This window comes from Lissotriton vulgaris, chromosome 5, assembly GCF_964263255.1.
Source record: "Lissotriton vulgaris chromosome 5, aLisVul1.2, whole genome shotgun sequence".
Taxonomy (NCBI): domain Eukaryota; kingdom Metazoa; phylum Chordata; class Amphibia; order Caudata; family Salamandridae; genus Lissotriton; species Lissotriton vulgaris.
In genome coordinates this window covers 1,279,500,688-1,279,516,925 of record NC_141693.1, presented here as the reverse complement: position 1 = coordinate 1,279,516,925, position 16,238 = coordinate 1,279,500,688, and positions in this window count along the sequence as shown.

Genomic DNA, 16,238 nt, shown 5'->3' with positions numbered 1-16,238 from the left:
GGTGGGCACTCGCCAGGGATTCCAAACTTGGCAATTAGCGAGGAAAATGCCGGGTGGGCACCGGCTACGAACAGAAAGTGCTCCCAAGGCACTGAAGACAAGTACAGAGCTTCCAGGCGCTTTAGAGAAGAAATAAAGCTCTCTCAGCGCTAAAGGCACAATAAAGTGTTCCGCGACCCGCCCGCCCCAGCTCCATGAAAAAATGGCAGCAGCAAACATCCTGAACAACAAAAAAAAAAGGAACCACCCACAATTGGCCACCTCTTCATGACGAAACAAAGGGGGCGGGGCTTAAAAAAAACACAGAAACGCCCACAAATCTGCTCCAAGAATGAGTGACATTCTCTTCCAATGGCTAGCCTCCATTTATGGAGCTAGCCAATGGAAGAGAGAGGCGAGTTCAACCCCAGTAACTGAAAAACAAAATTTCTCGAGCTGCGCGACACTGCTGCGCAGTGCACGCCAGTCGAGACCTAAAAATGAATATGCGGGAGATCACGAGCTTGGCTTGTGTTGTGAACAGCTTGTAACCTGCTTCTGTAATACCCAGATGGCTAGCAACATTAAACTTAATTACAAAGTCTGGACCATGCATGCTGTTCGGCCGCAGTGCATGGTTCCCGCGCTCTAAGCAAACGCCTTACAGGCTGTGGGACTCAGCTTTTCTGCTGGCCAGGTGGAATAGGCGGTGGGTGTGGCCTCACCTTGAAAACTTTTTCGAGACAGGTTAATCATGCTGTGCCACTGTTGAGTAACCTCACCGCATTGCCATGTCATGCTGTGAAGTGGCAATTTAAAAGTGTATGGAAAGATTTGAGAAGCATGGGCCTCGGGCCTCGGTCCTCGCACCCCGACCTGCTAGCCCCTAAACCGCAGCAACTTCGGAGCTGCGGTGTGTGGACAAAAAGGGTCGCCTTGCTCAGTGGCGGAACGTTACGTAAAATGGGGTGCCTCCCTTCAGATTGTGAAGTCTTCCACATTTCACAGACCCCGTGCCTCGCCCGCTTGAGGCAAGTGATTATCCCACTGATAACATGGCGTTGTGTTTGTGTAATTCAGTGAAGTGTTCGCGGGCCCTCTCTGCCATTAACGGAGAGTTCACATTAATCTGATATTTGCCTGACGTTTTGTTTGTTTAGGTCAGTTTTGTTCCTCTCTTTCCACCCATGTTCTATTTCTTTTATTCGCCCCCCTACTTGTTATAGAAATGTATAATTGCATAAGATACGTTTTTGCGTGGTGGGTGTCTGAGCTAGTATCCTACATGCAAATACATGCGAACATGCCATTATTTTCTTATCCCTGCTGTTGTTCGTATTTAATTCAATCTTTGGTGTCTTCTGCTTGCCAGTACGGGCCTGTTTCTTTGTTGACTCCTTTCCGTGTTTCTGTTTCCTTCACCTCCGTGTTTATGTGGCTTTCTCCTCCCGCGGTGGACGGTGTGGGGCAGTGACCGGCCCTCCGGACCACAACGAGGTCTGAAAACAGGACAACGAGCGCTCACAAAACTGCACGGGAAGAGAAAAACGAAGCGTTATTTATGCATGCAGTAGCGGGAGGCATTGAGAACTGTGAGCTACGGACGGTGAGTCACTGGCACAGTAGTGGCGATGGAGCACAGCGGAAACTGACAGACTCTGTCCCCTCCCCTGGTAGCCAACCATACCCCCCCTGGTGCCTGCAATCACACCCGGAGCGGCAGGAGGAACGGTGCGTGGGCGGGAGCAGTAGCGGGAGACAGCAAGTAGCAGAAGGCGGCAACGCGGGAGCAGGGTGCAGGAGACCGAGTAAGATATCCAACAAGCGCCCACCATGACACAGCCTTTTCTCTTTAAGCCCCGTCCCACTTGGACGGGCTCAGCCTGACTTACTGCAGTGGCAAAAGGTTCCTTATCTTTATGGAGCCATCTGTTTCGCCCCATAAAGAAGATAAGGAACCTTTTACCACAGTGGTAAGTCAAGGAGCCCAGTCTGAAAAGGACGGGGCTAAAAGAGAAAGAAGAACGTCACTAGGACCTCTTCTCCAATGGCTGGCCACCGTTTAGGAGGCCAGCCAATGGAAAAGAGGGGCGGGGCTTAACCCCTGCTAGTGAAGTACACCCTAAAACATAAAATCTCGCGAGCTTGACTGCGCATGTGCGCAGTACACCACGCGAGACCTAAAAAAGAGGAAAGAATTTAAATCTCTTTGTCTAGGATACGAAGATGTTCATGGAATCAGACCTGCGTTTCTGAAACAACACTTCACCTAGTATCATTCACCCAGAAACCTACGCTCATCTCAAAGCCTACTCCTCCAAATACCTAAATTTAAGGGTGCTTAATGGGGAGGAAGAAGCTTCGTTCTGAACACAAGGAAACTATGGAAAACACTTCGTTTAGACATTAAAAATTGCCCAACGTTATTCTCCTTTAGAAAATCTCTAAAAACATGGCTATTCTCCCAACTAATAGGCATCCATCCACTAAACCTCTGGCAGACACCTCCGCACAGCGCCTATACGCCTATGGGCAATTGTGCGCTATATAAATCTTTCAATCTTTAAATCAATCAAGGCCCACCCCCCACCCGCACCTCCCAGATTGTCCATCTCAAGAGCAGCCAGACAAGTAAATATTCACTCTGCTGTTATACACACCTGATTAACTGCTATTAAATGACCCCAAACAGTGGGATCAATGAACAAACCCCTCACCTCAGATATGCAGCATAACAAAAACATTATTTCACACAGCAAATCCAATTGTACTTTTGCTGACAGGACCCATAGCCTAACCCTACTCCCCAACCATAGCCTACCACTAACATGGAGAGGCTACCCACTAAGACATAACTTGCACACAGAATGTTATGCCTTCATGGATAAATCCTTAACACAGTGAACTCCCACATTGATTATTATGCAATCCAACAAACCATGTAGGCATATCCCCACATCTTAACATTCAACTTATAAGTACGGAATTTAGAACGGGCCCTTTCTGCAAGGAAAAACCAAGGTAACCATTAAACAGTATTACATAGACTAAAATCTGCATTAAGTTCCACCTCCAATTTCAGGCTCAGACTGCATAGAGACCTCTGTATGCATTGGCGAGGTCTCTCCCAACTCAGACCGCCGATTCTGGCTAGCCAGAGCCATTGCTCCATCCTCCTGGATCTCCACCCTACCAGGATCAGCCTTCTCAGGATGGTGGGGGGCGGGGTCAACTGCTTGACCTTTTCCTACTCTCCAGTTTGAGCTCTCTATGGCAGACAAATGCCGACCCCAAAGGCACCAAGAGCCTGAGCGTTCCTGAGGCACCTTGTTCCAGACCGCCAGTCAGCACCATACATCCTCTGTGGTATCAAAAAAGTGGGACTTGCCTTTAAAGAGCTCTCTTAACCTAGCTGGATACGGCAACATGTAGCGGAGTCCCATCAAGTAAAGCTTGGCCTTAACCTCAAGGAATGTTTTATGTTCAACCTGAACCTTGTTGGTGTAATCCGGATAAATCGAAATCCTCCTATTCTCATATTTGGTAGCATCAGTGTCCCTGGCAACCCTAAGAATACAATTGCACAGACATCGACTTCAGCCACGCCACAGAGCTTCAATGGACGGACCACAGCTGCGTCCACTTCATCTTCAAGAGAACGACGACCCACCAACACCAGCAACAGGCCGCCCGCAGAAGCTGGAACAAGATCACAGCAGACCAGCTCGCCACCTCCCTGAGCCAGCACCCTCCTGCCAGCTCAGTGAACCCCAGACAGGCCGCCGACAACCTCACGAAGTGGATCAGCAACTGCGCGGACGAACTCGCCCCACTGAGGACCCCGCCTAGCAGACCCGGCAGCAAGAAGGCCCCATGGTTCACCGACGAACTCAAGAGCTCCAAGAAGAACTGCCGAGCCCTCGAGAAAGTCTGGAGAAGGGAACCGACACCGGACAACAGGACCTCCTTCAAACTTGCCACCCGGAAACACCACCAGCTGATCCGCGCCGCCAAGAAAACAGCATTCAAGGACCGGTTGGACAACAACGCACACAACTGCAAGGAACTCTCCAACATCGTGAAAGAGCTTTCCAACCCCAGCGCAGGAAACAACGACATCACCCCATCGCAAGACCTCTGCAACTCCCTCGCTTCATACTTCCACAACAAGATCGCGGACATACACAACAGCTTCAACAACCAACCAACGCACACCATGACCAAACACCCACCCCCCACCACCACCCTCCACGCCTGGACCCCGATCAGCACCGAAGACACCATCCGCACGATGAACTCCATCCACTCCGGATCACCGACCGACCCCTGCCCTCACCACGTCTTCAACAAGGCCGACGCTGTCATCGCACCCCACCTGCGAGACATCATCAACACATCCTTCGACACCACCATCTTCCCTGAGAGCTGGAAACACGCCGAACTCAGCGCTCTACTCAAGAAACCAACAGCGGACCCCACCGACCTCAAGAATTACCGCCCCATCTTGCTCCTCCCGTTTCCAGCCAAAGTCATCGAGAAGACCGTCAACAAGCAGATGGCCGCCTTCCTCGAGACGAACGGATCCCTCGACCCCTCACAGTCCGGCTTCCGAGCCAATCACAGCACCGAGACCGCCCTCATCGCCGCCACCGATGACATCTGAGCCCTGATGGACAATGGAGAAACAGCGGCCCTCATCCTCCTAGACCTCTCTGCGGCATTCGACACGGTCTGCCACCGCACCCTAGTACGGCGCCTCAGCAACATCGGAATCCAGGACAATTCGCTGGAATGGATCATCTCCTTCCTCGACGGAAGAACACAGAGTCCGCCTACCACCGTACAAGTCAGAGGCCTCCGAAGTCATCTGCGGCGTCCCTCAAGGATCATCTCTGAGCCCCACCCTCTTCAACGTCTACATGAGCCCCCTCGCGGCCATCGTACGCAAACACAACCTCAGCATAATCTCCTACGCCGACGACACCCAACTGATCCTCTCCCTGACCAACGACCCCGCCGCCGCCAGAGCCAACCTGCACGAAGGGATGAAAGAGGTAGCCGAGTGGATGACGACCAGCCGCCTGAAACTGAACTCGGACAAGACGGAGGTCCTCATCCTGGGCTCCTCACCCTCCGCCTGGGACGACTCCTGGTGGCCTCCCGCCCTGGGCACCGCACCCAAACCGACAGACCATGCACGCAACCTGGGCTTCATCCTGGACTCCTCCCTCTCCATGACCAGGCAAGTCAACAACGTCTCCTCGGCGTGCTTCAACATCCTACGCATGCTACGGAAGATCTTCTGGTGGATCCCCACCGAGACCAGGAAGACCGTCACCCAGGCCCTCGTCACCAGCCGACTGGACTACGGCAACGCCCTCTACGCCGGTACCACCGCCAAGCTCCAAAAGAGACTCCAGCGGATCCAGAACGCCTCAGCCAGACTCATCCTCGACATCCCACGAACCAGCCACATCTCCGGACATCTGAGAGACCTTTACTGGCTCCCCGTCAACAAAAGAATCACCTTCCGCCTCCTCACCCACGCACACAAAGCCCTACACGACCAAGGCCCGAGCTACCTCAACAGCCGAGTCAGCTTCTACGCTCCCAAACGCCACCTCCGATCAGCCAACCACGCCCTCGCCGCCGTCCCCCGCATCCGAAGAGCGACTACAGGAGGAAGGTCCTTCTCCTACCTGGCCGCCAAGACCTGGAACTCCCTCCCGACCGACCTGCGCCTGACCCAAGACCACCTCTCCTTCAGGAAGAAGCTGAAGACCTGGCTGTTCGAGCAGTAGCGGCACCCCCCCCAGCGCCTTGAGACCCTACGGGTATGTAGCGCGCTTTATAAGTGTCACTGATTGATTGATTGATTGATTGTAATTTAAAATGCAGGCAATAATGGCCGTGGTGGGGACCTATGCCGCGGTGCACCCAGTAGTGCACATTACACCCTCACAATGGTAAACATAGGTGACAGCCCGCTGGGATATATGGTGCCTCGTATCCAAGCCTCAACAAACTGCTCAGGGTATTCCCCCTCCGTCCGCTCTGGTAACCCCAGTAGGTGCACATCATTGCTGCGGGATTGCCCCGCTGCATCTTCCACCTTAGATTCCAGAGCCCCAGGCCGATTCGTGACTATCGCAACCTGCTTCCTCACAGTGCCCACTTCAGACTGTAGTTCTTCAATTGAGCCCTCTGCCAAGCTGACCCTTTCTGAGACCTTGCAGAGACTGGAGATTAACTTCCAGTGCCACCATCTCTATTGTGTTTTCCAGTGCCACTCTAGAGCCCTGAATAAACGGCAGCATCTCTGCCCGCGTGGATTCTGCCAACTGCTCGACTGCCTGTTCACCCCTGCTAGAGTATGGCCGTAGTGCACTGTGAGGTGGAGGCCAGGTCGTGTATTGCTCCTTGGTGCTCGCCTGGACGGCCCGGCCTGCTTATTCCTTCCCATGAGTGATCTGTGACCAAAGTCTACAGACGGACTATGCGGATTTGCACTAGCAGCAGTCTCCCACCACTCCTGGGATGTGAAGGAACACAGCCAAAGACAAGCAGCGGCAACCCAATTGTAGAAGTCCTCAACCTCAGAACTCCAAGGACAATCAATCTCCAGGCACCAGCCCTGGCCCCGGCAGCACATGTCCCACAGCCCCCACAGGGCTAGCCCAGGGGTTTTCAAAGCACCCTGGTCACTTACTTTGCAACACCAGTGATACTCTTATGCACCACAAACTGCTCAAAGCCACGACCGTTATGTGCAGGTAGAACTATTAAGGCAACCACATGCAAGTGTGTCGCTGCTTTCCCTTTTCTCTGGAGAGTTCAGTTGACACATGGAACCCACCAACACTAGAAGTATTTGCTCCAAGGAAGAAAAAACAATGCTTCATCCAATGTTAGACAAATATAATGCAGAATGATCCTTTGTTTTAGCAAAGCCCCCACGCACCCTTGGTCCATGAACCTGGCCCAAACAGTGTGATGTCACAAGGCCGTCCCTCCGGGGGCCGTGACACGATCTCTCCCGGCCACTCACAGCAGGAGAGTCTCCCCACAGCCAGGCCCCAGTCACATCAACGCTACTGCTCCAGCAGCTGATGGCAAACCCAGAAGCTTCACCAGAGTTGCAGCCACAGCAGTGTGTGCAACATTGGGGGCATGACTCCCCGCCGCAACCTGTGCCACTGGGGCCCATGGGCCGAACGCTGGCTTTCCACACTTTTCCCCGAGCAGCGGACCACCCCAGGGTGACAGACAATCTGTAATTGCAGCCAGGCAAGAGTGGCTCTCTTCTCAGTCTGCCCTGTCACTGGCAATTGGCGTTCTTCCGGTACAGGTCAATGCTGCACACTCACCCGTCAAACACCTATATTGGCAGGTAGCCAACTCTGCCGGCAGTCAGTGCCCCCACTCCCCAAGCCACCAGGGTGAGGCCCTACCGTGAAAAGAGGCCAGGCCGCTCCTGTCAATGCAACACCTTCAGCCTACAATGAGCTACCTCCTACCACCACTGCCAGGAAAGTCCCCACGATCCATTCAACAAGTTTTCTACAAAGTGATGTCCTCCACCACCATAAAAGTATTCATGGCTCTGAGATTGATCATCTGTATGCTGTATTAATAAGACACACTTCTTTCCACCTTCTACTAAATGTGATGCTAGATCAAGTTTAACCTAGTAAATCTGTTTCATTTTTTTGGTAACCACCAGGCCAAATGTCTTTGGTAGTAAGTTTAATCCTGGCCACTCTTTCTGAAAGCAAGTGTTTGGGCATACTTTTTTACATCAAGCAAGAGTACACTATCACATAAAATGTCTTCCCAGTAATGTCAAATTTAGCCTTTGGTCTGGATCTAAACTGGGGTGGCAAAGTGAGCTAAAGAACAATGATGGATTCAACCCAGATCTGTATGGCCAGACGTGGGTCCCTTGCTCATTTTGCCACTGGAATCAAGCTAGCTTGGTTGATGAGGGCTGTTACCCCTAAACTGGTCCCAGGATGCTTGTTTCCGGTCCAGGGAACACCTGGCTTGGCAGTTTGGGCTGGACTGTTCCCATGGGGCACAGACTCAAGACTGATTTGCATATAGCTGGTCTGAACTGGGGTGGCGAAATGAGCTAAAGAACGATGATGGATTCAACCCAGATCGGTGACTAGGGGTGAGTGTCTGAAATGTTTTAGAGTTCTGTCCATCATATCCGTTTGTTTATGATGACAGGTCAAATGGCAGTGGTGTGAATTCAAAAACACTCTCCATTGTGATGAAGGCATGAAATGTAATCTGATGAAATATAATGTAATGATCATATGCAATCTTCAAGTACAACTTCAAAAAGTTTCTTTCCCCATTGAAAAATATTTAGAATAAGAAACTTATCAATTACAATACTCTGGTTGGGACTATGACGATCTATGCACACACTCAATCTTCCACCTGCCTTCTCTGTGATGACAACAGGAGACACCCAAATAGATGTCTTTACTGGCTCTGTGATCCCTTCTCTGACCAATTGCTTTAACACAGATCTATCTTGTTCTATTACTATTACATGTACTATTGTCAGCCTATTTTGAAACAGTTCTGCATTTTCTTTCAGAACAATTTTGCAAGCATATCCTCCCAACAGTCTAAACTCCTCTCTAAATACATAATTGTAGTTCCTAATGGTTTTCTCCATAGTGATGTCCACCACCACCATGACTTTATTCATGGCTCTGAGATTGATCATAATCTGTTTGTTGTATTAATTTACCCACCCTATGAATAGAGGTCCATCCCCATGACTCATTTATTTTCGCCTTCCGCTAAATGTGATGCTGGACCACGCTTAACCTAGTAAATCTGTTTCATCTCCTTGGTAACCACCTGGTCAAATGTCTTTGTTACTAACTTTAATCCTGGCCACTCTACCTGAAGATAAATGTTTGGGCATAATGATTTACAACAAACAATAGTCCACTGTCACATCAAATTTTTTACCAGTAATCTCAAATTCAGCCGTTGGTCTAATTTTTACACCTTTGGATAAACGTGTATCCCTTATACACAAGACCCACTGAACACTACTCTCACCTTCCGAAACGCATGCTATTTTACCTCTTTCTCTACACATAAGTATGAAGTGTCACTTTCTACTTTAATCTTTAATGATCACATAACAATTCTTTGAATCTGGATCATGGTAGTTCCTACCATACTGTTAACATCGCTTGAATATTTGTCTTCCTAATCCACTATTACCAGTTTTACATGATCTTTAATCATTGTTGTCTTTTTTCCTACTATTACTCTGCTGCAAGGTGGATGATTGGGGCCCTTTCCTCAACAAATCGATATCCCTCTCAGTTCTTTCTTTTGCAGATGTTTCCCAAGATTTCTTGGTGTCATTCCCTGTGTTGAGGGGCAGGGCGCAGGTCAAACAGTGCCTACAGGGCCACAGCTGTTGTGGTTGGGGTCATTTGGCTATGATGTTATAGCGTCCATCCTAGAATGGCTCTGTAAACCAGGCCAAGGCACCCTTACCGTACGTGACACTTAGGATAGCGAAGGCGAGCAGTCAAAGGCTGAGTTGGACAGTGAATAATTCAATCCAATGGTTGACCGAGTCTGAATCTATGCCTCCCACACTACTTCTCTGAGAGAGAGGTAGTGTGGGAGGCATAGATTCAGACTCGGTCAACCATTGGATTGAATTATTCACTGTCCAACTCATGCTTGTCTTAATGAAAAGAAAGTACTTTAATATCACAGCAGATTGAGATACTACACACATTATTTGGTTCAGCTACATGGTGGTTCTACAATCCCACCTTCAGGCTTGTGTGCAGCTCCAGGCCATATCAGTGGCCTATCCCCATTCTTAAGGTCCCCCCAATATCTTCGGTGACTTATCAGAGATTAATATTTCTACGCAACAAGTAGGCACTAGTAAGATAGTTAATTCAGATCTTGAGCAAGAGTTCTATAAAATGTAAGCTTCCTAACAACAGGCTTCTCTTTGTGTAACCAAGACAAAATCACTATGTCTTTGAGCCGCTGGCCCCATTTTACTCATTTAGCAATTCGCAGCTTGGTGCAGCACCAGTCGATGTGCTTGTCTACGTTACACCTGCGGGCCAGGATCATAGATGGAGACCTGGTTGACGCTGCTTATTTTCACGCGTTGTGGCTTCATTGTCAGAGGGCAATTCTGCCAATGCAGGGCCAGTGTTGATCCTGGCAGTGGGGCTCCACACATCGATGCAGCGGCAGTACGAGTCACTCCGGTCTCACTTTCAGGGTTCTGGGCACTGTGCTGATGTTTGTGATTGTAATTTCTTCATGCAGTTCCCCACATGAACTGCATAGGGGGACTGGGTGAGCCTTTTCAACTTGGGTCTGCACAGTTTGTATCATTATTGTTGGTCAGTTCTTCTGGATGCTCCACATGCTGGGAACATGAATGGCTTTACCTACTGATCCGTATTCCCTCCTGCAGGGCCAGGCCTCAATGAGCATGCTGGCTGGCTGGCTTCTAGGGTCTCAGCAGCCCTCGCCTCTCACTGCAGACTGGGCCTCTATCCTATAGTTTCAGTAATGAAGACAGTATACTTCCAATATGTGGGTGCCGATTCTCATCCTCCATTTTGTGCCATTTTAAACCAGTGGCAGCCCAAAATGGATCCCACTCACCCCGGCAATCAGAGACTCGCCATCAAATGACGTCTTGCTACTATCTACACCAAATACACATGGGCAATATCAGCGCAGGGGTCTGGGTGTTGCATCTAAGTGGAACCTTTACATGAAAGGGCAAGTAAGTGACACTCCCTCCTGGAGCAGCAAAAAAAGGTCTGCTCAGGACTATGAAGCCACAAAATCGGTATGCTGCCATCGCCACTTTGTCAGCAACTAAGGACATGAATGGTATTCCATGTTAGCAAGAAGGGCAGGATTGGCGCGAACTTCGAGCTCACAGAACATGTTGGTTGCAGTCCCTGGTCCCCTTCCCACTGGCCCCTCTCACTTGGTGTCCCCCCGCTCCCTGTACCCAAGGTCAAAACCCTTGGCATTTTTCTTAACTCTTCACTCTCCGTTCACTCACAGGTCAACTCGGTTGTTTCCTCCTGCTTTTTTTCCCTTAGAACCATCAGGAAGATCTCTCGCTTTTTCTCTCTACCTGCCCTCAAGATCATAGTGATGGCTATGGTGCTCTCGCGCCTTGACTACGGCAACATCATTTACAATGGCGCCCCAGCCTACGCCATTCACCGTCTCGTGCAGAACCAGGCCGCCCGCCTGATTCACGGCCTGCCCAAATTCCACCGAGCCGCTCCCTTACAGGAGGCCCTACACTGGCTGCCGGTGAAAGAGCGAGCCTTGTTCAAGCTGGGCTGTACCACCTTTCAGGCCAAAATGGGCACCGCCCCGGAGTTCATTTGCTCCGCCATCAAGCCCTACACGCCGGGTAGAGAGCTTCGATCCACCCATCAGGCCCTGCTAACTACCCCCCGTTTTAGAAAGAAAAAGGCAGGCGGAACAAAATTTGCAGTTCTCGCTCCTGCGTTCTGGAACTCCCTTCCGACGGAACTCCGTATGACATCCTCTTACATCGAGTTCCGTAAAGGCCTTAAAACTCTGCTCTTCTCCCGTGCCTACAATGTCTAGACTCCCTCCGCTCCTGCTGTCTCCTCGCAAATCCAAAAGCGCCAAGAAACCGCGTGGTAGAAGTGCGCTATACAAATGTTTTTAAATTCAAATTCAAGTTCTGAACCTCAGAATTATCATGGATTCTTAGTCAACTTTATTTATGCCACGCTATCTATGAAAGGTTTTCGGACTTTGACTGGTTTGTGGCCTAAACCTATCAGCTGTATTATGACACTGAGAGATTCCCATCGGGCATGTTGGTGTGAAGGGCTGAAGGTTCAATAGGACTAATTTCTTCTTGTCAATCACCGGATCTATCCTCAATTTAGTTGATCATTGATGTATGCTTTAGTATGTGGCACAAAAGGTTTGTCAATATGTTAGCATGATGGTTCCAAAATCGACAGACAGCCTTACAGAAATGGGTAGCCGGAGCTTTTAAATGGCATCTCTTTGTGGTTTAGGAGAGACCTAGCTTGCCAGAAACCGTAGGAGTGATTTTTGTGGGCAATGCTTGTTCATGTTTTCCTTAGTATTACTTTTTCAAAGGCTTCAATAGTAAACAGTTTTATCTGGATTTGTATATGTGTCTATACTCAGGGCCAGATGTACTGAACCGTGGCGCACCACAGCACATAAAATTGCTACACTGCATTGCCTCACCTAGAGAGAGCCGAACTGCGTCAGATCTTTAAAGAAATGGCACAGTTCTGCTCTCTCCATGCACTTTGTGCTGCCTTGCGCCGTGCCATGCATCTTTGCGCCGTAGTGCAAGGGCATCTGCGTTGTGGTAAAGATAGCTTTTTGTGCACAACAACTATGCATCTGAGGCTATTCTTTCAATATATACTGCAGAATCCAGCTGACATGCAAAGAGGAAATAACAAGGAGAAATGAAGATGTTTCTCCTAATTATTCTAAGCTCAGGGAGGTGCAGGGTTTGGTGCAAATACATGACTCTGTAGGTATGGGTTTGTGTCACAATCCATGGGTGAATGTACTGGAGAATCCATGAAAAGGAGCAATGCGCTGCGTTTAGTTGTTTTATTTTTTTAAGAAAGCAACTCAAATATCCAATTGTGCTGCTTTGTAAGTTCCAAATAAGGATGTTGTGCTGTCTGTACAAAAAAATAATGCAAACACACTGCAAAACCTTTGTAAATCTGAGCCTTAGTTTGGTTTAATGAACAGCCATCGATAAATTCCTCAAATCCTTCTTGTTGTATACTTCCCTCGCCTTGGTTTGCAGGTTTTATCATTCTGTTCCTGTTGCATTTTGACTGAATGTGAAGACTTTTGTGCTGCTTTCTTATATTCAAAGGGATATCCTGCTTGTTTGGTGTAGTTTGCAAATGTTTTAGTGTGATGGTTTTAGAATGTATATATATTTTTTTAATCTTATGAAGGAGTGGGTTGGAGGCGGAAGTAGACTGCTTGCACCTGTGGAGCAAGTAATTTCAAAAATAAGTCTTTTCGGTCATAACACAAGACACTTCTTCACTTACTAATGAAGTGTCATCAGGTGTATAGGCTTTTGTGGCTAGGTTAGAAGATTGGTCTCTTAACATTGAAGGGGGACTGATCGCTACTATTCATAAAACTGTCTTAGAGTCTGCTTACTCCAGAGGGAAGCATAAGTAAAGCCAATAGGTCTTGGCAATGCCTGAGCTATTGGCCTTGTCAGTGGGAATTTCTTTAGCCATGTTTCCTAGCAGGACATCTTCTGTTCAGCATGGCAGATAGTTACTGAAAGCCCAGAATCACAGGATGCTTAGCTGACGCCGCATCTCTTCACCCCCCGTTGAGTTTTTTTGTCCTGCTCCTCCTAACACAAAAAAGTGCTTGCCACATCATAGCACTTCTGTCCGCAGCTTTCAGCCATTCAAAGACATTCAGATTGACAATAACAAGGCTCGGGCATTGCTGTGATTTATTGGCTTTGCCAATGCTTGTTTGGTGTTGACGGGGTCTTGCTAATCAAATGTGAAAGTGATATTGAGAAACAGTTGAGGAGCTTTGAAGTGAAGTGAGGATGTGCCATAACGACCAGAGCTGCCGATAGGGGAACTGGGAACCCTGTTTGAATCTCTTGGTCGACTGAACAATTTGTGATTCTGGGCAAATCACTTCCGCTTCCCCCAGCCTACGACAATGAATGTGTCATTGTGTAATGTAACTGATGAGCCCTGAAAGCGCTTCAACCCCATTGGCTGATGGTAGCAATATGTCAAGATGGTGGACGGAATAAGTGCTCCAATACCATCAGATCATGCACAAAAAAGAAAACCCAGCAGCGACGAGGGAAGTAGTGGGGGCAGGTGAAGCAGGAGGGGATTGGGAGATGGGCAAGCAGCTAAGGAAAAAAATACTTAAAACCTTAACTGAAGCAGAATTTGCAGCAAAAATGAATGTGTTATTGTGTAATGAAACCGGTGAGCATTTAAGGTAGTCCAATACCATTGGCTTGTGTTCACGCTGTGGCACGATGGATGACTGAGCGAGTGCTCCCATACCATTGGATCGTGCAAAAAAACAAAAACCAGTGCTGTTTGTGGTTTAACAGCTTTTTAAGAAATGCATTAGTTAATGAACGCATGCATGCATTTTAGTGGAATGTGTGTGTGTACAAGGGGGATGGCCTGAAAACACAAGCACTCCTATGGTGTGGTTGAAACCAAAGAAAACAAGCATTTGCAATGCAATAGGTCTCACATTTGCGAGAGTTTAAACTATTGCCTTTTACTTGTCTGTTTTGCTAATTAACACATAGATAAAAGGCACTGTCATTTACAATGCCAATAGCTCAAACTTTTGTAAATGCGAGGCCTATTCAAAGAAGCGACCGCCATTGTTGTGCCTGCAGTAGGAGAAACTCATTAAAGAAAATAGTGCTTACAGACCAAAAAAGACGTACTGTGTAGCAACCGAAGTAAAAGGGCAAGTCCTCATGGGAGGTTACAAATGAAGACAAGGAGAGACTAACAAGCATATTAACGAATCAGAAGACAGCATTTATGAAGGGCAATGACACAAGCCAATGACCAATATGAATAGAGAGTGGGCGGGGCTTCAATCCCATACTCTAAAACAGCATGCGCGACACAGGCTCGACCTATAAACTGCAGACTGGAATGCATCCCAGAGCAGTTACTGCTTGCTGAAATATTTTCAAGTATTCTGTCCACACATTTTTGTTCCTTCTGGGTGAAAGAGGACCGATAGTGGAACTAGGTGACAGATGAGGAGTCCAAAACATGATGGAATGGAATACAGAGCAGAGTAAGCAGCAGTGTTTGAGATTAACCCTAGCATTCCATCCATTATTTTTCGTTCTTTCCTAATGAAGGGCGACAGTCATCAAAGAAGAGGGAAAACTGAGTTATGGGGAGGGGGTGTAGGAGTTTGAGTGCTCGTTCACTTTGGAGCTGTGGGTGCTAATTCTGATAGAGGAGTGATCGCGGAAGTGAGGATTGTGCAAGATGGGGAGCAATTTGCAGGTAGGAGGTGAACTCGAAACTGACTGACATTTCTGTGGTGACAGTTTGACAAAAGTATCTACTGGAGACAAATCTGAATCTTCCACTGTACCAGTCTCACTGTGAGGTGAGATGCAAGGGTTGGAGAGTACAGCCTAAATTCACAGCATTACTCTTGTGGTCTTATTTTGCCAAGTGGGGCATCATGCCATCGGGTATCACTCTTTGACCTGTCCTTCACAAAGATGTCTCGCTCGTGCCGTCTTTCGCCCAGGGGTGTGGAACTGCAGCACACCTTGCTCCGCTGCTGGAGGGCTGCACCGCCATCTGGGTACCACATTCCACATAGGGTCACACAGTAGCATAAATCAGCCACTTTCCCAACTGAGCAGAAACATTCTGCGGCCTACTCTGTCCGAGTCCTGTTCACTCGCCAGTACGGTCTTGCGCCGCCCCACCTTCCCCCTGCCAAATACATTAATTCCAAATACTTCTTATTTTTATATCAGACTGACTTATCACATCTGGGATAGCAGGGGCACCTTCCACAGTGACTAGTGCTTCACAAAAAAGAATTCTCGGCTAGCGCTCAGAAGCCTTGAAGCTTTGATGCTATGCATTACATACACTGATTTTATAAGACTCCCTTGGAGCTCTAAACTGTGACTTGATCTTAATTTTGGTCATTTCGTTTGCCCGGAAGGACTAAAATATCTGTGAAACCCTCTTCTTTTATAGTTTGGGCATCGTCTGTCGTTTAGCAGGATAATGCTATATATTTGAAAATACAAATATCTGGGAGGAGCAGAGAGCAAATCTCCGCGATGTTGGGCATTCTCCTATCATAAAGGAAGCGTGTTGGTGGAGCCTGTGGAGTCTGACACATAATTTAACCCTATATCCGTGGGCACCTACCACAATAATGTATAGGTTGAGTTTGTTCCGTTCCCGTTTTTAATTTGATATAAAAATCAAATCACTGCACACTCTCTACTGCACACTCTCTACTACAGTCACTACTCTCTACTACACACTCTCTACTACAGTCACCTGACCTCTCTACTACACACTCTCTACTACAGTCACTACACTCTACTACACACGCTCTACTACAGTCACTACACTCTACTACACACTATA